Raw genomic sequence first — 22,997 nt, 5'->3', positions numbered from 1 at the left:
TTTGTGGACCCGTCTCCTTCAGAGGCCTGGTTGATGTAAGGCCAAGCCAAAGACATCCTTCCTTTCCTGTTAAGACACATTCTGGTGAAATGCCGTCCTGAATTGCAATTTCATCAGCCCTGACTTTGACACACCAGGAATGTTGTCGAATATTTCAGCGAAGGTGCTTCATTATTGAATCAGATAGGAGGTGGTGGTGATAATTGAATTTCCGCACAGCACTATAAAATGATGGAGTTAGAGAAACCAAGCTGTCAAAGCCACAGAGTTTCATTGTATCCTGATACCCTTGCAAGTTTGCATTGTTGCGAACAAAGTCAGCGCATTGTTTGGCCTGCCTGTGGTCTTAATCCGTCGTGAAAGAGGCACAGTGACAGCTCGAGCACAAGGAGGATGAGATCTGTTAGAAGCAGAGCCCAAAAGCATTGCATTTGAATTGCATCCTTTTTACAGCAAATAACTCTCTTCAGTAGCCTATATTTTCCAATCCGTTGCTCTGACAGAACGGCTTATTCACGGATCTTTGCCATCAGCCCATGGTGGCCAGGTTTCGGTTGAACTGGAATAGGTGTGTGTTGTGATTTGCATTTAAAAAACGCCATCAGCTTTGGACAGTTGTGATAAGAAGAGAAGGCTGTTTAGGCTCCATAATGGCTCTTTCTCGCGTGACCTTGTGCAGACCCGATTCAGTCCATAGTTTTTGAATTGAGGAGAAATGGAGTGTGAATCCAGAGAATGCTAGCGTCCCTCTTGTCAGCGAAAGGGCATCAAACTGCATTGTAAGGTCAGCTTTCAGTGTTCCAGCAGACGCCAGGATGTTTTTGTCAGGCTTGGGAGAACACTGCGCTGAACTCACAGCCAGAAACCTTTCACAAGTCCTTCACATCTGCTGGAACTCTCCACCACTTTCTATCATGACTCTTAACTTTGTTTTTGCAACGTTTTATGTCACTCAAGTCTATCTTTGGCAGCATGAGTCAGACAAATTGCCCCTGAATCAAGATAATCAATCAGGTTGCTTAACATTCTGCCAGGTTGCTTAACATTCCGCCAGATTCCGTGCTGCTATTTTGGATGGACGAGCTGACGATGCCCCAGAGGAATACTAATGGTGCTGAGTTTTGATTTGAAGCACGTCTCTTTGTCTCGCGCTGAACCCATTTCATTTAAAGTGTAAATCGGTTTAACTTGGCAAATGCATTCCAGTCTTGAATATTTTTAATTTCCAAGCTTAAAGCTAGATAGCAAGTAAACACTGTTTAGGTATAACTTGTGTATGTCAGTGTAACTTGTTTTATAATCAGGAAGACGGTGCCACAGTGTCATTTATCTACTTTCACCAAAAAACCTTACATGAATGTACTTAGTCCTGCTCTTGACATCGTTTAGTGCAGCGTTTCCCAACCTTTCTTGAGCCACGGCACATACTTTACATTCGAAAAATCCCACGGCACACCACCAAACAAAAATGTCACAAAAAGTATATATAATCATCTAGTCTCAATTTACTCACAATTTACTTACTCAGTGTGAAACCTGGGCCTGTTTAGTTGAACACAAAGCTGATATATTCACAGGAATTGAAGAAAAAGACACATGAAGATCTTCCTCAACAGCTCTGAGTCACTCTCCTTTTTTAGTTTTTATAGCAGTAATGCTTGAAAAGCCCAGCTCGCATAGATAGGTTGTGGAAAATCACTTTTTTTGCATTCTTCTGACCTCTACTCATACTAGGGCCTTCATCTGGGTCAGAATTTTCTCCAGGACCCAGTTTGGATTGTGTACTTTTTCTTTTATTTATCCATCGCTATCACTGCTGTCACACCCGAAGCGTTACTAATTCTATTGTTTGAATGGCAACAGGTAGATACACAGGTTAATTAGCTACCTGCTGCCATCTAGTGGAAGAGTATTTAATTGTTCTGCCTGTCACTATACGTCGCTGGCAAAGACGAACGAAGACAAATTATTTGCAGTAAATAAATAATAATTTTCGGAACAGTTAAGTGAAATTGGATAATTTCCCACGGTACACCTGATGATCTCTCATGGCACACTAATGTGCCACAGCACAGTGGTTGGGAATCACTGGTTTAGTGAATCACCACTCAGCAACAAAATCAATATTCTGGCTAAACTAAACATTTTCCAGCAATTCTCAAATTACACTTCTTTGATCTGTGGTGGTTTTTACCTTGTTTTCATTCAAATGGAAATTGTCATGAAATCATTTGATATCATTATGTAAACAGACTATATCACCAAAAATTTGTGGACATCTGACTATGTGAGCCTTCATCAAACTGTTGTCACAAAGTTAGAAGCACAAAAAGGTCTAGGACGGCTTTGTATTCTGTAGCGTTACGGTATCACTTCACTGGAACTAAAAGACCCAAACCTGTTCCAGCACGACAGTGCTCCTGTGCACAAACCGTGCTCCATGTCGATATGGTTTCCCAAGTTTGGAGTGGAAAAATTTGAGTGGCCTGCACCAAACCTGTAACTCGTTGAACACTTTTGGGATGAACTGGAACACCAACTGAACACCAGGTCATCTCAGCTGACGACAGCGTCTGACTTGACCAGTGCTCTTGTGGCTGAATGAGCACATCCTGACAGTCACGCTCCAAAATCTAGAGGAAAGCCTTCCCAGAAGAATGGCGGTTATTATAACAGCAAAGAAGGGCTAAATCTGGAACGGGATGTTCAACAAGCACATATGGGTATGATGGGCAGGTGTCCACATACTTTTGGCCATTAACAAGAATGAGAATGAATCCCCCCTTTTTTTTCCGTTAATGTGTGAATCCATTTAACATCTGCTTCTACTGTCCTTTTCCATGAGTCATCCATTAAAGGTTATGTAACAAGTGATATCCATTTTAGTGTCCCACAACATTCAGTCAACACTGTTACCGGAGTCACAAGGTCAACAGGAAGTGATACAAATCCAACTTTCCTTCAGTAAATCAAGTAACATCATTGTTTTTTCATTTTTAATAATATTGTGATATTGAGTGAACAGATAAAATAAGAATAAAAAACAGCTCTCCAAATTATAGATTAGAAATAAATTATTCATTTTAAGTCAATTGTTATGGTGTCAACTGGCTACTCTAACTTGCGCATAGGTGTGAATGTGAGTGTGATCATTCTAGATTGGGCACCTACCTTGGGTGTACCCCAGATTTCACCCAAAGTCAGCTGGGATTGACTGCAGCTTCTTCCTGACCCTAATGGATAAGCTTTATAGATGACTGACGGATGGATGCTATAACATCCATAATGTCCATTAGCCTGGATGCTAGTTTAAAGTGTTCTATGCTTAAAAAAACTCAACCCTGCTGCTCATTAAAAAAACAAAACAAAAGCAGCCATCTTCAGCAAAGAAGCTTTGAAAATGTTGAAAAAAATCATTATTAAGAGTTACAGGAGTGAAATGGTACTGTAGTCATGGTATCAGACATACAAGCAGAACTCGTTATGTACCCATTGCTAACGAGATCACACTCTTGACCTTTTTCTTTTTGTGCTTATCGTTTCAATTCATCCTGATCCTCTCAGACTATTGCACTAACTTTTTCTGCAACCCATTGTTTCCACGATCATGTTTTCACATACTGACCCTGATGCCTCTGATTTATTAAAGGGGAACTTTGTCTCGTCTCGTCTTCTTCCGCTTTATCCGGGGCCGGGTTGCGGAGGCAGCAGTCTAAGCATGGAAGCCCAAACTTCCCTTTCCCCAGACACCTCGGCCAGCTCCTCGGGAAGAACACCGAGGCATTCCCAGGCCAGCCGAAAGACATAGTCCCTCCAGCGTGTCCTGGGTCTTCCCCGGGGCCTCCTCCCGGGGGGACATGCCTGGAACACCTCCCCAGGGAGGCATCCAGGAGGCATCCGAAAGAGATGTCCGAGCCACTTCAGCTGATTCCTCTCAATGTGGAGGAGCAGCAGCTCTACTCTGAGCTCCTCCCGAGTGACTGTGCTTCTCACCCTATCTCTAAGGGAGCACCCAGCCACCCTGCGAAGGAAACTCATTTCAGCCGCTTGTATCCGCGATCTTGTTCTTTCGGTCATTACCCAAAGCTCATGACCATAGGTGAGAGTCGGAACATAGATTGACCGGTAAATTGAGAGCTTCGCCTTTTGGCTCAGCTCCTTCACCACGACGGACCGGTAAAGCGACCGCATCACTGCGGAGGCTGCACTGATCCGCCTGTCAATCTCGCGCTCCATCCTTCCCTCACTCGTGAACAAGATCCCGAGATACTTAAACTCCTCCACTTGAGGCAGGACTTCTCCACCAACCTGGAGAGGCAAGCCACCCTTTTCCGGTCGAGAACCATGGCCTCGGACTTGGAGGTGCTGATTCTCATCCCAGCCACTTCACACTCGACTGCAAACCGCCCCAGTGCATGCTGAAGGTCCTGGTTTGAAGAAGCCAACAGGACAACATCATCCGCAAAAAGCAGAGATGAAATCCTGTGGTTCCCAAACAGGATTCCTTCCAGTCCCTGGCTGCACCTAGAAATTCTGTCCATAAAAATTATGAACAGAACCGGTGACAAAAGGCAGCCCTGCCGGAGTCCAACATGCACTGGGAACAGGTCTGACTTACTGCCGGCAATGCGAACCAGACTCCTGCTCCGTTCGTACAGGGACCGGACAGCCCTTAGCAAAGAGCCCAGAACCCCATACTCCCGAAGCACCCCCCACAGAATACCACGGGGGACACGGTAGAATGCCTTCTCCAGATCCACAAAGCACATGTGGACTGGTTGGGCAAACTCCCATGAACCCTTGAGCACCCTATGAAGGGTATAGAGCTGGTCCAGTGTTCCGCGACCAGGACAAAAACCGCATTGTTCCTCCTGGATCCGAGGTTTGACTATTGGTTGAATTCTCCTCTCCAGTACCCTGGAGTAAACCTTCCCTGGGAGTCTGAGAAGTGTGAATCCCCTATAATTGGAGCACACTCTCCAGTCCCCTTTCTTAAAAAGAGGGACCACCACCCCAGTCTGCCACTCCAGAGGCACTGTCCCCGACCGCCATGTGATGTTACAGAGGCGTGTCAACCAAGACAGCCCCACAACATCCAGAGACTTGAGATACTCAGGGCGGATCTCATCCACTCCCGGTGCTTTGCCACCGAGGAGCTTGCGAACCACCTCAGTGACTTCGGCTTGGGTAATGGATGAGTCCACCTCTAAGTCATCAGCCTCAGTCTCCTCAATGGAAGACATGACGGTGGGATTGAGGAGATCCTCAAAGGATTCCTTCCACCGCCCGACAATGTCCCCAGTCGAGGTCAACAGCTCCCCACCCGCACTGTAAACAGTGTTGGCAGAGTACTGCTTCCCCCTCCTGAGGTGCCGGACGGTTTGCCAGAATTTCTTCGAGGCCGACCGATAGTCCTTCTCCATGGCCTCCCCGAACTCCTCCCAGTTCCGAGTTTTTGCCTCCGCAACTGCCCAAGCTGCGGCACGCCTGGCCTGCTAATACCCGTCAGCTGCCTCAGGAGTCCCGGAGGTCAACATGGCCCAATAGGACTCCTTCTTCAGCTTGACGGCATCCCTTACTTCTGGTGTCCACCACCGGGTTCGGGGATTGCCGCCACGACAGGCACCGGAGACCTTGCGGCCACAGCTCCAAACAGCTGCATCCACAATGGAGGTAGAGAACATGGTCCACTCAGACTCAATGTCCACCGCCTCCCTCGGAAGCTGGGAAAAGCTCTCCCGGAGTTGGGAGTTAAAGACCTCCCCGACAGAGTGCTTGGCCAGACGTTCCCAGCAGACCCTCACCATACGTTTGGGCCTGCCAGGTCTGTCCAGCTTCCTCCTCTGCCAGTGGATCCAACTCACCACCAGGTGATGATCAGTTGACAGCTCAGCCCCTCTCTTCACCCGAGTGTCCAAGACATAGGGCCGGAGATCAGATGAAACGACAACAAAGTCTATCATCGACCTCCGACCTAAGGTGTCCTGGTGCCACGTGCACTTATGGACACCCCTATGCTCGAACATGGTGTTTGTTATGGACAAACCATGACTAGCACAGAAGTCCAATAACAAAACACCACTCGGGTTCAGATCGGGGAGGCCATTCCTCCCAACCACGCCCCTCCAGGGGTCACTGTCATCGCCCACGTGAGCATTGAAGTCCCCCAGTAGCACGATGGAGTCTCGAGTCTGAGCACGCCTCAGTACCTCTCCCAGGGACTCCAAGAAGGCTGAATACTCTATACTGTTATTCGGCCCGTAGGCACAAACAACAGCAAGAGCCCTCTCCCCAATCCAAAGGCGCAGAGAGGCGACCCTCTCGTTCACTGGGGTAAACTCCAACACATGGTGGCTGAGCTGGGGAGCTATAAGCCAGCCCACACCAGCCCGCCGCCGCTCACCATAGGCAACTCCAAAGAAGTGGAGAGTCCAGCCCCTCTCAAGGAGCTGGGTTCCTGAGCCCAAGCTGTGTGTGGAGGTGAGCCTGACTATTTCTAGCCGGTACCTCTCAACCTCCCGCACAAGCTCAGGCTCTTTCCCCCCCAGTGAAGTGACATTCCATGTCCCAACAGCTAGCCGCTGTGTCCTTGGATCAGGTCGTTGAGGCCCCTGCCTTCGACTGCCGCCCAATCCACACTGCACCAGTCCCCTACTGCTACTTCTGTGGGTGGTGAACCCACAGGAGGTCGGGCCCACGTCACCTCTTCGGGCTGAGCCCGGCCGGGCCCCATGGGCAAAGGCCTGGCCACCAAGCACTTGCATACGAGCCCCAACCCTGGGCCTGGCTCCAGGGTGGGGCCCCGGCTGCGCCATACAGGGTGATGTCACGGTCCTTGATTTTTCCTCCATAAGGGTTTTGGTGAACTGCTCTTGGTCTGGCCTGTCACCTAGGACCTGTCTGCTTTGGGAAACCCTGACAGGGGCATAATGCCCCTGACAACATAGCCTCTAGGATCACTCAAGCACACAAACCCCTCCACCACAATAAGGTGGCAGTTCTAGGAGGGGCACACAAACTTAAAGGGGAACTTATTTTTTTTTTTATTTTAGTAATGTGACTCGTATTGGCAACTAATTGCAATTAAATATTATACAGTGGTGCTTGAAAGTTTGTGAACCCTTTAGAATTTTCTATTTTTCTGCATAAATATGACCTAAAACATCAGATTTTGAGGAAAAATGATCCAATATTACACATCTGTGAGTGGCAAAAGTATGTGAACCTCTAGGATTAGCAGTTAATTTGAAGGTGAAATTAGAGTCAGGTGTTTTCAATCAATGGGATGACAATCAGGTGCGAGTGGGCACCCTGTTTTATTTAAAGAACAGGGATCTATCAAAGTCTGATCTTCATAACACGTTTGTGGAAGTGTATCATGGCACGAACAAAGGAGATTTCTGAGGACCTCAGAAAAAGCGATGTTGATGCTCATCAGGCTGGAAAAGGTTACAAAACCATCTCTGAAGAGTTTGGACTCCACCAATCTACAGTCAGACAGACTGTGTACAAATGGAGGAAATTCAAGACCACTGTTACCCTCCCAAGGAGTGGTCGACCAACAAAGATCACTCCAAGAGCAAGGCGTGTAATAGTCGACGAGGTTACAAAGGACCCCAGGGTAACGTCTAAGCAACTGAAGGCCTCTCTCACATTGGCTAATGTTAATGTTCATGAGTCCACCATCAGGAGAACACTGAACAACAGTGGTGTGCATGGCAGGGTTGCAAGGAGAAAGCCACTGCTCTCCAAAAAGAACATTGCTGCTCATCTGCAGTTTGCTAAAGATCACGTGAACAAGCCAGAAGGCTATTGGAAAAATGTTTTGTGCATGGATGAGACCAAAATACTGTAGAACTTTTTGGTTTAAATGAGAAGCGTTATGTTTGGAGAAAGGAAAACACTGCAGTCCAGCATAAGAGCCTTATCCCATCTGTGAAACATGGTGGTGGTAGTATCATGGTTTGGGCCTGTTTTGCTGCATCTGGGCCAGAACGGCTTGCCATTGTTGATGGAACAATGAATTCTGAATTATACCAGCAAATTCTAAAGGAAAATGTCAGGACATCTGTCCATGAACTGAATCTCAAGAGAAGGTGGGTCATGCAGCAAGACAATGCCCCTAAGCACACAAGTCGTTCTCCCAAAGAATGGTTAAAGAAGAATAAAGTTAATGTTTTGGAATGACCAAGTCAAAGTCCTGACCTTAATCCGATCGAAATGTTGTGAAGGACCTGAAGCGAGCAGTTCATGTGAGGAAACCCACCAACATCCCAGAGTTGAAGCTGTTCTGTACGGAGGAACGGGCTAAAACTCCTCCAAGCCTGTGTGCAGGACTGATCAACAGTTACCGGAAACGTTTAGTTGCAGTTATTGCTGTACAAGGGGGTCACGCCAGATACTGAAAGCAAAGGTTCACATACTTTTGCCACTCACAGATATGTAATATTGGATCATTTTCCTCAATAAATAAATGACCAAGTATAATATTTTTGTTCCATTTGTTTAACTGGGTTCTCTTCATCTACTTTTAGGACTTGTGTGAAAATCTGATGTTGTTTTAGGTCATATTTATGCAGAAATATAGGAAATTCTAAAGGGTTCACAAACTTTCAAGCACCACTATACTTACTGGTTTTTAGCTATGTTGAATTTAGTTTGTTTAATCCACGGCAGGCGTCACTTATCCGTGCGATCTTCACGAGGCTTGTGCAAGATTTCGAAACATGAAGTGTCAGCCAGGTGTTAGTGCCGCCATTTTGAAAACTGTTTTTCAAACGAAATATTGCACAAAAACGAGTTTAAATGACGATTACTGCCTACTTTTTTCAAACTTTCCTGATTGCTATCAAAACAAACAAAACTTCTGGCTTGATTACGTCAGCATTCGAAAGAGGGCACGCGCGTCTGACAACGTTGGCAAATGTTGGTCACTTTGATTTCTGCTGTACGTTTTACTTCCATCCTACGATGTCTCACACAGGTCTCAACGAATCTCGTTTACGGCCATCGCTTTGACATATGGACTGATATATTACATGGCATATTTCAAACACTCAACTTGCTATAGCAGTGACAAAATATTGATCAAAAATGTGTTCCTATATTTAATAAAATGAGAGAGAGAATTTTGATAATTTGCCTTCAGTTCCTCTTTAACAGCCTTCATTGCAGTCTTATGTATTTTTGTCTTATAGTATTCTCAGATAGCATGGGAATACATCAATATAACACATGTACAATCTAACTTGTTCGCGAAACAGGTAGTTGTTGCCGCAATCTCTTTTTTTTTTTTTCTTTTTTTTTTGATTGTCTGCTTCCTCTAGCCAGCCTCAAATCAATATACTTAGTACCTTTGGGTGATTTATGAAAGATCCATACTCTTGCCATGGTGCACAGATTTATTTCGGAGGTAGCTTTGTGAGAAACAAGGTTGATGATGATGATGTTTTGGGGGTGGGGAGTTAATATGAATCACTACTCAACAACAAAGTGAAGATTCTGCAACAACTAAGCATGACCAATGAAATATAAACATTAAGAACATGTATTACCTACTTACTTAGCTCCCAGTGGTGCATCGGCTATTGATGATCTCCTTTCTGAGTTCATCAATGTTCCTGGCCCATTCTATACTTGCGGGTACATTTCAAGTCTCGACTCTGTTAGCCATCGTCAACTCTGTTATCGTTGAACCGAACAATCCGTTGATGGACTTGACAACAACAGAGTTGACATTTCCCTGCCAATTTTGTGTCTTAACTCCACAAGCTAACCTCAAACTAGCGACCACGTGGCATGCATAAAAACAATGTAATTGATTTTAATCCTGTTATTGTTTTTTTTTTAAAGAGTGAGAGATTTAATCCAATATCGCAATAACAGATTTGACAAATCTACTGTTGGTGTATCTTCAGCATTTTGTTCAAATTAATGAGAGATGAAACGTAACGTACCTCACTGCCTATTTCTGAAGTTTCCCACCAGAGGAACTGACATCTCTCGGTGCAGGTGTCATGTGTATTATTAAGTGTCTTTGTGAATTTTATGCGCTTTCATAACAGTGCTGACAGAGTTGACAAGAACATTTGGACGGATAAACATTTTTTTTAATGACTGAAATTTCACATAATACAGAAAATAGACTTTTGATGCAAGTGAATAGAATCAGCCCCAAAAACCAGATTGTTTGACTGAATCACTTCATGTTTATTCAAGTTGAATGGATGAATCAGGAGTCGAAGATGGCCAATAACGTGGGGTGAGGGGTGGGAGTCATTTAGTTAATGTTTTATGGATAAATTAGGTCTAAAATGTGCATCAAGCATTGCTATTGGTGAAAGTTGGTCATAATTTGCATTATTGTTCAAAACTGATTCAATAAAGATTTCTTTTGTGGAAAATAACAAAAGGTTTATCTCAGAGACACGAAATGTACCTCGAATCCTAGAATGACCCTCCTTTAATCGGTTTTATCCACTACACAGGGACAGCTGCCTGTGCAGCTTCGCTAGAGCCCCGTGAGCTGGCTTTGCCTGTATCCATCTCCCATGGCAATGATGTGTAGGGTTGGACATTCAGAGACCAGAACATGTATTGATGGTGATAAAAATTGACAGCATGATCATTGGCTTTTTGTTGGTGTTGGATGCCTCGTGTTCTTCCCCGATGGGGGGGAAAAACATCCTGAGCATTTTTTTTAAGCATCAATTTGAGTTCACGGTACCATTTAATGACTAAGTAATCTGTGTAAACCACTTGCATCCTTTAGAGATAAAATTGCTGACTGAATGGCTCCGCTTCTGAGAGCCGTCATTTTTCAGGCACAATGGAGACCTACTTTACCTGCCTCGAGTTACCATAGTAACAAAGCAACGTAACACATTTAATCCTGCTCATTCTACTTTTGGGCAGCATGGAAACGCAGCAGGTAGCATTTGTGCCTGACAACTCCAGGGTTCGTTCCTGACACCACTTAATGTCTACATAGAGTTTTTTGTTGGTCCATGTGGATTTCTACTGAGGTCTCTGGTTTCTTTCCACCTCTCATGAAGCAAGCCATGTTGGCTGACTTGATGCTCTAAACTAGAGCTAGGGATTCGTGGCATAATGCAAGGACATTATTTGCAATTTGTATGGGGAAAGCCATTGCGTAATGGATGGAGAAGCAGCTTTGAGACCCAAAGGTTGCCGGTTCAATTCCCTGGACCAGCAAGAATGGCTGAAATGCCCTTGAGCAAGGCAACTAATCCCCAACTGCTCTCCAGGATGCTCTGGGATGTTGCATGTCGCTCTGGATAAGATCGTCTGCTAAATGCCATTAATGTAATGTAATTTAGAAATCTCAGTTTGTTTGTTTGTTTGTTTGTTTTATCCCTACTGGCTCTGACAGTTCCTCAACCTCAGCTGCATCACTCAAGTCATCACTTAATAGGTCTCAGCTCGAGATGTATGCGGGACTGTATGCTTGGACAGTTATTTGTGTTTGTACCTGTGTGCGATACGCAGTTAGTCCTATTTCCTGATATATGCACAACTAATAGCTGAACCACAACAGTCCTGACCAGATGGTTACTAAGCATGCTGTAGTATCTTTCTGACTGCTCGCTCAGGCCCACAAAACAATAAAAACATCTCAGTTGTACACTTTTTTTTTTGTTGTACCCCTCAGGGTCCCAGTCCTGATGCACACGCCTAGCCTCAATCAGATACCCTGTGAATCTTTCAAGCAAATTTTCTATTAAAAAACAACATGCTTCGTTTATTCCTATATGTACTTAGATGTATTTAAAGGTAGACTGCCTTTCAGACTTTTCAAGTGTAGGTCATAAAAATAATTTTCCCTGACACCCAATTATTTTTGTTTAGTGGCCCGAAAGCTACTGAATTCGAATCACAGACTTCCAATTTTATTAGTATTTTTAAAAAATAAAACAATGAATTTATGGCCAAGCAATTTTTTCCTGCTTCACCATGACCCAATTCAAGATACTACGTCATGCATCACGTGGTGGGCTTTCCCTGTTCGCACAAGGCATTGTGGGATACAAATTTGAAACTGGAGAGAAAAATGGAGGATGCGAGTGTACGAATGAAACGTGAAAGACTGACTACGGTAACGGAAAGCGAGAAGAAAAGACGTTATGTTGCGAAGGAAAGGAAACGCAGGACCAAACTAATAAATATTGGCGGTCAGCGAGCACCTCGGTGTGATCAGCTGTTCGTTTAGCGACAGAATGATGGAACTGTCAGTGCACGGTCAAGGTAAACCTGTAGATGGCAGTAATGCAACACTGTGGATGCCAGTTGCTGTAAAACCCAAAAGAAGAAGGTGGTAAACCTGCGCATACAAACACGGACTTTCTCTGTCTGCTTGACTTCATGAAGCGAGCGATTTCATGCACATTATTTGCTCAGGAATCCCCTCAAATTAAATACCTTCCCAGCCACAGAATGGCCTGATATTTTGTGAGATATTACAGAAATAAACATGCATCACAATGACCAAATTTCAGCAGGAACTAAATTTCACCGATTTTATGAAATCGTATGGCCATCTAGCTTTAAATCACATTTGTCTGTTTCTTCTGTATAATGTATTCATATTCAGTTACATCCATAATAAGGTATGGGAGGGTGAGAGATCCCCTGTGATAGATTGGTTGCTATTCAGGATGTACAGTATATATTGCTAAATCTTTAGAATCCACTACAACCTTGAATAGAAAAAAATGCTTAGACAAGGAATGAATAAAATTTGCTTCAGCTATCCAGTTCTTTATTTAACTCCGTGTTAAGCATGCAAAATCCTCTGTTCATTTTTTTTTCTCAGCTAAGTAGAACAGGGTAATAGAAACTCACGTTTACTCGTCCTGTCCACTTTACTGCCAACCTGCAAATGAAACCTGTAGTGGTGTCATTTTTAACCTCTTGTGTAATTCAGACATTTATTTCTGTGCAATTTTTGTTCTTCTTTCAGTAATGGTACGGCTTTAGACGTCTGGAGAAATGGGTCAGTGCAGTGAGTCTTATTAATGCAGCCTGCGAGGCAGAAGGCAGTGGGGGGGACAGCGCTCCTCAGGGTGCCATGTGTGTTCTGTTCGCAAGTGTGTAATTGCCTCTAATGGAAGAGAAGGAACAGGAACAGTGGTTTAACTATAGGAGGGAGGTGGTCAACGCTACAGTTAAGGGCCGAGGCTCTGTGAGTGCAAAGCCTCAGGTGCAGTCAAAGATTAGTATTAAACTAGAAAAGCACTCGGAGAGCGCAGACCTCCTCCAAGAATCCTTTAAAAAAAATCCGGGATCCAGAAGGTGATCTGGATCACCGCCAAAATTTAATGGATTGTTCCTTGTGCCCAGTCTCACACCTGGAAAAAAATTTCAGAGCAATCTGCTCATAACTTTTTCCGTAATGTTGCTAACAGACAAACCAACAAACAAACAAACCAACGCTACCGAAAGCATAACCTCCTTGGCGGAGGTAAAAAAAAAAAAAATTGAGGAAATGTGAAAAACAGTGAAATGATGAGATTGGACATGGATTTGCAACTTAACATTGGTTTTAGATTTTAATTGCTACCTTTTCGATTATTAATGCTCTATTTGGAAGAAATATTACATTACAGGCATTTTGCAGACGCTCTTATCCAGAATGACGTACAACAAGGAGGTACATGACACAATGTTCCTGGAGCAGAGAGAGTTAAGGGCCCAACAGTGGCAGCTTTTCAGTACTGGGGCTTGAACCCATGACCTTCAGATCAGTAACCCAGAAGCTTAACTGTTGAGCCACCACTGCCCCATATTTCTTTGATTAAATATAGCCTTGACTTTGTCATTGCACAATGGGGTACAACGAAGTTGTGGGAGCTCTACCCAAAACAGTGTACAGAAACAAAAACTAGAATAAATAAAACAATAATAAAATAAATAAAGAATACAACATATAAAAATAGGTGGCATTTTCAAATGTGCAGTACGAAGCTAAAACTTTGAATAATAAAAAATGTTCTTAAAATAGTGCAGTAGTTCTTGGAGCAGGTGAAGGAGTGCACGCGCATGTTTGTGTGAGTGACATATATTTCTTTTGAGTTGAGTTATTTTGACCAAAATGACTGTAAAATGTAGAACTCCTGTCTTGTTCGGGTGAGCCTACATCCACTATAGACTAAGATGAAATCTGATATGGACCTCTGCTTTTGTAGCTCATCTGCCTCCAGGTTTATGTTCTGAGATGCTTTTCTGGTCAGCACAGTTGCAAAGAGTGGTTATTAGCTCATCTGGCCAACAGGCGATGAGCTTATGCCGTCATGTGTTGCCTGTCGTCCATTTGGCGTCGTCCACATTTCACAAAAAAATCACCACTTCTCTCTCAATTCTTCACTGGTTTTTATTCTTTTTGGCAGGAAGGTAGGTCTGCCTGGGGTGCATATACTGTAGCTTCTACCCACATTTGCATAATTGCAATTAATAATGAAGATATGGAGTAATTAAGCCCTAATGAGCAGTTTCCACACAAATCGCTGCTTCTCCCTTAATTCTTCACCGATTTTGATTCTTTTTGGCATGAAGGTAGGGGTACCGAGGGTGCATATAAGTTCTACCCAGATTTGCTTCATTATAATTATTAATGAAGTTATGGACTAATTAAGCCTTAATGAGTAGTTCAACAAAAATCGCTTCTTCTTGGTCAATTCCTCGCCGTTTTGGATTCTTTCTGGCAAATAGGTTGGTATTCCTAGGGTTTATATAGCTTGTATATAGTTTGCAACATTTTTGCACAAGTTGTCCCACCCAAGATGGTTCCTTCTGGACTAGACGGGGTCGGAGTGAGCTATGCCGTCACTGACGGTCTCGTTTAGGTTCCTATAGCCTTCCTGTACTGTAGCTTCCAGTAAACAAGGTGCTTCAATAGTTTCACTCAGTCACTAAGTGGATGTCTTCCCCCCCGCACCATTCAAGACTGTTGTGTGTGAAAATCCCAAAGGATCAACCATTTCTGAAATACTTACAGCAGCCCATCTGGCACCAGCAACCATAACTGAGATCACTTTTTTCCCATATTCTGATGGTTGATGTGAACATTAACTGAAGCTCTTTCTTGACCTTCATCTGTACAATTTTATGCTTTGCTTTGCTGGTACGTGATTGGCTGATTGACGTACAGGTGTTCCTATGTACAGGTACTGGTGTTGCTGAGTGTATTGTGCTATTGTTTCTTCTTATTCAGCGTCATGGTTTCTTTGTGGACATTTTACCAGTTTGAACCAACTTGATCACTTGATGGGTGTGAGCCATTAGGTTAGGCACGTGAACGTCCATTAATTGGTCTGACATACACTGTATATATACGTATACATGCGCATGCACAGACACACAGGCAGGGTTTGAGAATGTGGCTGGAAAATGGATCACAGGCTCGCTTCAGGGGAGATTGTCAGTATGAATCTTGTCCCAGCTCTCTGCTCCGGTTGCCACATGATGGAAGAGCACACTATTAATTCGTTAGCAGAGAGCGAGTCATGCATTCACTTATTTTCTGTACATTATATTAAAGAATGAACTTTGTAAAGAGTCAAAATGGGCTAATATGGAAATTCCTCTCCCACGTGGCGCATCCATCCCTGGGATTATTAGGCATACCTCTGCATTATTCAGCTCCTTAATGAATTCAGCTCTGGAAAGCCTTCAGAAACTAACGGCATCTGAAATATTCCACACTCAGAACGGACGTGAATTGGGTGTGCAATGAGCATGAATCGTAACATTCTGCTCTAGCATCTTGCTTACCCCTCTCTCTCTCGAACTTGAACATGGCCTGCCACCTCAGCCATATGTTGGCAGCGTATGACAAAGCAATTTGACCTTGATGTCCAAGCCCTGAAGGACACGAAACAGACTTTTGTTTTATTGGAGCTGCCTGACATGCTTTATTTATATCACTGAAATGAGATCAGTTTTGTGGCTCTTTGTAGAAGAACAGATTTCTTCCTTTGAACACGGTGTGTAATTGAAAGAGTAGATATGTTTGGACTGTGACATTTTGCACCAAATGCTTTTAAGTATCTTGTGTCAGGATTTTGTTTGTGCAGCAGTGCAGAGCTCTTGGAAATGTGTGGTTCGTTAAGTTGTATTTATTATACAGCTATGGTACTATACAGTTATGCAATAATTATGGTATATAATACTCACTTTATTGCTTGTACATCTGCTCATTCATGCAGTGATCCAATCAGTCAATCATGTAGCATTTGCACAATGAAAAACTGATGGTCACGGTCTTTTCTCAACCATCAACAGGCCCAGTATTGGTGAACCTATGTCCACTGTGGCATTAGATTCTTGACATGTTGATAAAATGCTCAAGGCTAAAAAAGGCTAAAATACTGTATTCATTGCAGTGCACAGTTTTGAGAGTTTTTCCATTTCCTTTTTCACATATTTGCTGAAGACCGAAATCTGAGCACAATATGGACCGTGGCCTTCAAGACCATCTGATATCCAACCTGACTTTCTGTATAGATAGTTTTCACTGATGTCACGGCATTCCGGGGAACGCCCCCCAGCCGCCATCTTGCGGGGCAAGCAAAACGGACCATCGCCACTACCGGCTACGTTATCTCGGACGAATTTATGAAGTTATATAGTCAGTTTTCTAAAATAAAGATCAATGTCGGCAAAATCAAGCAAACAGAAGTATATAGATACATTAGACGACATCTCACGACAACGGTATGCAGCCAAACTGGCCTTGATTGGGGGAATTGACCCCTACGAAGTGGACAAAGATGCATTTTCAAGTGACTATGCAGGGCTGCCAAAGCCTGCTCCAAAGCCTGAAACTGACTTCATCAAACTTTAAAGGCTGTCTGATATACACAACTTTATATATTCACAGTGCGCCTTTTGGCGGATGCTGCCTGAATCGCGCAGATCTACTTTTTTTTTTTTAGGGGGGGCGTTGGAGTGTCTGATTATAATTTCAAAGTAAATTCTGTATTAAAATTACTAAATAAGCAAATCCGTTACAGTCCATGAAACAGGAAGTATAAGGATGAGAAAAAAACAGTTTAAATCGGAAAGCTGCGCACATTTGCCCAGTCCTGCACAGCCCAAGCGGTGTGCAGGACTGGGCAAATGTGCGCAGCTTTCCGATTTAAACTGTTTTTTTCTCATCCTTATACTTCCTGTTTCATGGACTGTAACGGATTTGCTTATTTAGTAATTTTAATACAGAATTTACTTTGAAATTACAATCAGACACTCCAACACCCCCCCCCCCCCAAAAAAAAAAAAAAAAAAAATCGGATCTGCGCGATTCAGGCGGCATCCGCCAAAAGGCGCGCTGTTTGCATCCCAAACACAAATCAAATCAAACAGAATAGACCTAAAATGTTTTTCAAAAATGACCCTTGCGTGAGTGAAGTGACAAGTTTCAAATAGAAACGTGACAAACGAGCGATATTAAGTGTACATTACAATGTAAACGTACACTCAGCGGTTCCAGTTAGGCATTCTCCAGAGATTGTTCACATGATGTTTTGGTTTCCAAAAACAAACTTAAACACAATTGATTGTTTATTTAAACAACTTACCACTTATAAAATGATCGGAGCAGACTTTGCTGTGTTTGGAAGGCTGATAATCCTTGCGGTTGATTCTCGCAAGCCATAGATTTCTCCTTTGTATGCTGAGTTTCTTTGTTCGCCTTCGTGCTCCCGTACAGTGGGAATTCCATAAAAGCTCCGCTTGACTTCTTCATTTGACCTATTACGACAGCCGTGAATACAACAGGTGTGCACCATTGCTAGCTTTAAATAGCCTGCTTGGGTTCTTTTGAAGACTTTGTACTCGTGCATTACAATGTGTGCTCAGTCACCCGTACGGTAAGCTTGACCCACAAGATGGCCGCCACTAGGGAATCCCCGACTCTGTGACGTCATGTGAAAACTATCTATACGATATCGCAATACTGTAACATCACTGATTTAAAAGGAGAACTGAAGGCAAATTTTTTTTATCATTACAATTCTATTTCTCTCATTTAATTAAATATAGGAATGCATTTTTGACAGCTATTTTGTCACTGCTATAGCAAGTTACAAGTGTTTGAATTATGCTCTGTAATCTATCAGTCCATATGTCAAAGCAATGGCTGTAAACAAGGTGCGTTGAGACCTGTGCGAGACATCGTAGGACGGAAGTAAAACGTACAGCGGAAATTTAAGTGACCAACATCTGCCAACGTTGTCAAAAGACGCGCGCGCCCTCTTTCGAATGCTGATGTAATCAAGCCGGAAGTTGTGTTTGTTTTGATAGCAATCAGGAAAGTTTGAAAAAAGTAGGCAGTAATCGTCATTTAAACTCGTTTTTGTGCAATATTTCGTTTGGAAAACAGTTTTCAAAATGGCGGCACTGACACCTGGCTGACACTTCACGTTTCGAAGTCTCGCACAAGTCTCGTGAAGATCATGCGGATAAGCGACGCCTGCCGTGGACCGAACGAACTAAATTCAACACGGCTAAAAACCGAATAGGCCGATAAGTATAATATTTAATTGCAATTAGTTGCCAATACGAGTCACGATATAAGGTTACTAAAACCGAAAGCGTAATTGAATAACACGTTAATTAAGAAATAAAGCAAGTTTAAAAATGACCCCAGTTCTCCTTTAATTGTATACATTGTAAATCAAGCCTTGTAAGGTGTGCCTGGAAGAATCAATGACTGATTTTCTTCAGAATTTGTAGTTTTGCAAGCTTGAAGCACTATTACTCACTCTTAGTTTACTTTTATTTATTTACTTTTAATATTTTAGTCTCATATAGCATATGAGCATCTAAAAGAAACTGTAATTTCCCCCATGGTGACCTCTGGAGCGAAAAAAAAGAAAAACTGAAGCCTAAGGGCTTTTCTGTCAATAAAACCATGTCAAACACATTATATGACATGATTTTCAAATTACAACAGTTGCAATCTAATAATACAGGTTTTTGGATAAGAAAGACATGCGATGATTTCTTATGAATGCTGTACTTGGTTAGTTTTATCCAACATTCAAAAATGGGAGCAATGCTATAAAAAAGGCATTTTGGTTATTAGCTTATCCGGCCAACAGGCGATGAGTTTGCACCATCACGTGTTGTCTGTCGTCCACATTTCACGAAAATCGCTTCTTCTCTCTAAATTCTTCACCAATTTTTATTCTTTTTGGCAGGAAGGTAGGTCTGGCTGGGGTGCATATAGCTTCTACACAAATTTGCATAATTGCAATTAATAATGAGGATATGGAATAATTAAGCCCTAATGAGCAGTTTCCACACAAGTTGCTTCTTCTCCCTCAATTCTTCACTGATTTTGATTCTTCTGGCATGAAGGTAGGGGTACCTAGGGTGCATATAACTTCTACCCAGATTTGCTTCATTATAATTATTAATGAAGTTATGGCCTAATTAAGCCTTAATGAGCAGTTCAACAAAAATCGCTTCTTCTTGGTCAATTCCTCGCCATTTTGGATTCTTTCTGGCAAATAGGTCGGTATTCTTAGGGTGTATATCGCTTCTATAAATAGCTTGTATATAGCTTGTATATAGCTTGCAACATTTATTGCGCAAGGTGGCCCACTTTAGATCGTTCCTTCTGGACTAGATGGGGCCGGAGTGAGCTACGCCGTCATTGACGGTCTCGTTTCTTTTTCTGATGGTGGTGGTACACAATCATAAATTCCTAGTTTAGTCTCTAAAAGGATGAATTCCTAAACCATTGATCTCTTTCATATTTAAACTTCTTTGTTTTGTTCTTGGAAATGGATGTGCTTCAAAGCAACAACAGAATTTTTCAAGAATAGCAATCTCTTTGCATTTATTTGAAATATTCCTTCAGCACATACAGTCCCCTCTGAAAAGTATTCGAACAGCAGAGTTAATTCTTTTGTTTTTTGTTATACACTGAAGCCATTCTCTCCATTCGACATCTCTCTGGTCATCATGTTGGTTTATCCTTTTTAACAGCAAATGTAGGCTTCACAGGTGAAACCCAGGGCTCAAACCAAGACATTCAGAAGTATTAACTGTTTAAACAATCAAGCTCATAGGGCACACCTGGGCAAGAAGAAACACTAGTCGGTTATGTGTTCTATTATTTTTGATCACTTTAAAAAAATGGGTGGACTCAGACAAAAAGCGCCATCTTTTTAGTTGTTTAACACATCTAGATGGAAATATCAGGAAATTAAAGCTGAAATTCTTATACATCATCTCATATTCATGTCTTGATCTGAAACCCAAATATCTGCAGTGTATAGTAAAAACAAAAGTATTGGCCTTACCCTTCTAAAACCTTCGGACGGGACGGTATATTTTTCAGAGAAAATACTAATATTTTTAAAATGAGTATTTTTTTTGGAGCAAACATAAATAGTTTCTTCTGTTGTTTGAATGGACAACTTAAATTATTGTGGATAATGTTTAGTACAGGCGGCACGGTGGTGTAGTGGTTAGCGCTGTCGCCTCACAGCAAGAAGGTCCAGGTTCGAGCCCCGTGGCCGGCGAGGGCCTTTCTGTGTGGAGTTTGCATGTTCTCCCCGTGTCCACATGGGTTTCCTCCGGGTGCTCCGGTTTCCCCCACAGTCCAAAGACATGCAGGTTAGGTTAACTGGTGACTCTAAATTGACCGTAGGTGTGAATGGTTGTCTGTGTCTATGTGTCAGCCCTGTGATGACCTGGCGACTTGTCCAGGGTGTACCCCGCCTTTCGCCCGTAGTCAGCTGGGATAGGCTCCAGCTTGCCTGCGACCCTGTAGAACAGGATAAAGCGGCTAGAGATGATGAGATGAGAGATGTTTAGTACATGCAGTCACATTTGCTCATTTTTATGAAGGGTGCCAATAATTCTGGATACAACTCTAAGTGAGTTTTGATGATACTTTTATTTGTTAATTTACGCTAGCAGCACTGGCGCAAATTGTTACTCTCACTCAGGATCTTTCTACTTTTCCTTCCTCTTCCTATTATTATTATTATTATTTATTCTCCTAACGTTTTTTAGGATGCTATTTCTCCCTCAGTTTTCAACCAGTCATCACCAAATTTCACATGAAGAATACGTCTGGGCTGAATTACATTGCTATGACTTTTGGTACTGATCTGGATCACCGAACCAGAATGATCCATAAAAAACAGGATTTTTTTCAATCAGTTTTAAATTTTTTTTTTTTTTTTAATTTTGTTCAGGGTGGCAGGATGCAACTTTTCCTCACTAAGCGTCATTCTCTATCTCTTAGCATTCTGGATCTATAGGGTACGGTAACCAGATGTCCCGGTTTGTAAGAGCGAGTGCAAATTGCTATGACTTTCGTCACGGTCTCTATCTAGTTTTTATTCTTTTCTCAGTTGCAAAACTAGTCCATCCATCCATCGTCAGAGTAAATCATACAAAAGCCACATAGAAAGACTAATAGAAAATAGTTTGAAAAAAAACCTGGTACGTTTCTGTGCATCAATCCTATTTCTCTGTCTTTTATGTGTAATATTGTTCTCATGGGCTCCTTAGATCCTAATTATAACGGCAAGGTTTTAATTGCCCGTGTTAACGCTGCATATCAGGAGCGTTGTGTGCTCGCGCTAGGCTTATTAGGTAATCTTATAATTGATTGGATTTATCAAAACCGCACTAGATGCTAGTGATTTTCTTTCATGTGAACTATTATGCAACCTAATTTCTCCCACTTTGAGGGAGGATTTCTCTTCCAAGTCGACACTCCTGGACTTAATGCACCATCAGAAGTTTTTAAGTGTATTTTTGAAGGGACTTTCCTTCTGGGTGTTTTATAACTCTGCTGCAGGAAGAAGGGGCTAGTCCCAGTGCAGGGACAAGACCATTGTATGACAAAGGAGCACAGGACAAAGACCAAACACACACACCCATACACAGTAGGCTAGGGGGCAGGGCCAGCTCACACCATGCTTAACGTTTCTCAGAATACAGGAACGAACAGGAAGAACGGAGAGAAAGAGAGAGAGAGAAGACACGGATAGTGGTGATAGGGAGAGACAGAAAGAGAGGGTGATGGTGAGAGAGCTGCTGCTTGGTGCAGCTTACAGCATGATACAGGAAAAGAGGAAGTTGTGGCCCACTTAAAGGAGAGGGGCAGATCAGACCAGGGCGCTCTCTCTCTCTCTCTCTCTCTCTCTATCTATCTATCTATCTATCTCTGTGTGAGAGAGTGAGTGAGTAGGGGGAAAATAAGGAGGCTGGACAAAGCACAGAGAAGGAGGGGTGTGTGTGGGCGTGTGAGTGAGAGAGAGAGAGACAGAGAGAAAGCCGCCTGCACATGTTCTCCTCAACATCACCACCACCTCATCCTCAACCTCATCCTCAGCTCCACACGAGGATCCGTGCAGAATGCCAGGTGAGTGTTTAGATCAGGATGGATTGCTCTGGATGTAGAACAGAGAGAATCAGAGAGAACAAGTGATGTTTCTGCCAGGAAGAGAATGAGGAACAATAGCAGGCTGCTGGTTGACTCAAGGCCAGGCACTAGGAATGAACTGGGAGGCTATTAACGGCGCGGAGCATCCGCACACACTCCTTTGTGTGTGAGCAGAGGTGGAAGCGCATGCTGCGAGAGCGATGCAGATGAGAGGAGGACGAGCCGTCTGTAATGTCTCTGCACTGTGCCGAGGGTTAATTGGGAGGGGTGGTGCTGAAGCATAGCTTTACTTTACGACACCCCTCTGGGAACTGGGTGGTGTCAGGAGCACATGCTGCTTGAGATGTAGGAGCGGAGAGCTGTCAGGAATAGACAGTATACCCAGAGTGTTCTGGGGTTCCAGAGGTAAATTATTGCTGCTGTTGCTGCCGCCGCCGCCGCCGCTACTGCTTCTTATTGTCGCGTTTGTGTGGGTGTGTGTGTGTGTATGTATAAATGCATGCGCTGCTTCAACGTGTGGATTGCCTGAAAGCAGAAGCTTAATGCAAATGTTAGCAGGGGAGCTTTG

At 43.1% G+C, this 22,997-nt stretch overlaps 1 protein-coding gene across 6 annotated transcripts in view; it reads left to right on the top strand.

The window, feature by feature from the left end:
* dab2ipa (DAB2 interacting protein a) overlaps positions 1-22,997 on the top strand; it is a 256,395-nt gene that overhangs the window by 147,387 nt on the left and 86,011 nt on the right. The window contains exon 1 of one of the 6 annotated variants that reach the window (XM_060932347.1): positions 22,298-22,408. The exons of 4 other annotated variants lie outside the window; for them this stretch is intronic. The gene's annotated coding sequence lies outside the window, so the exon portion shown is untranslated. Of the gene's footprint in view, positions 1-22,297; positions 22,409-22,689; positions 22,835-22,997 lie in introns of those variants that run through there. One more of the 6 variants, XM_060932349.1, reaches the window with a different exon arrangement.

This window comes from Neoarius graeffei, chromosome 10 (genome assembly GCF_027579695.1).
Source record: "Neoarius graeffei isolate fNeoGra1 chromosome 10, fNeoGra1.pri, whole genome shotgun sequence".
Classification (NCBI taxonomy): domain Eukaryota; kingdom Metazoa; phylum Chordata; class Actinopteri; order Siluriformes; family Ariidae; genus Neoarius; species Neoarius graeffei.
The sequence above is the reverse complement of the archived record's forward strand: the minus strand, read 5'-3'. Positions and strand labels throughout refer to the sequence as shown.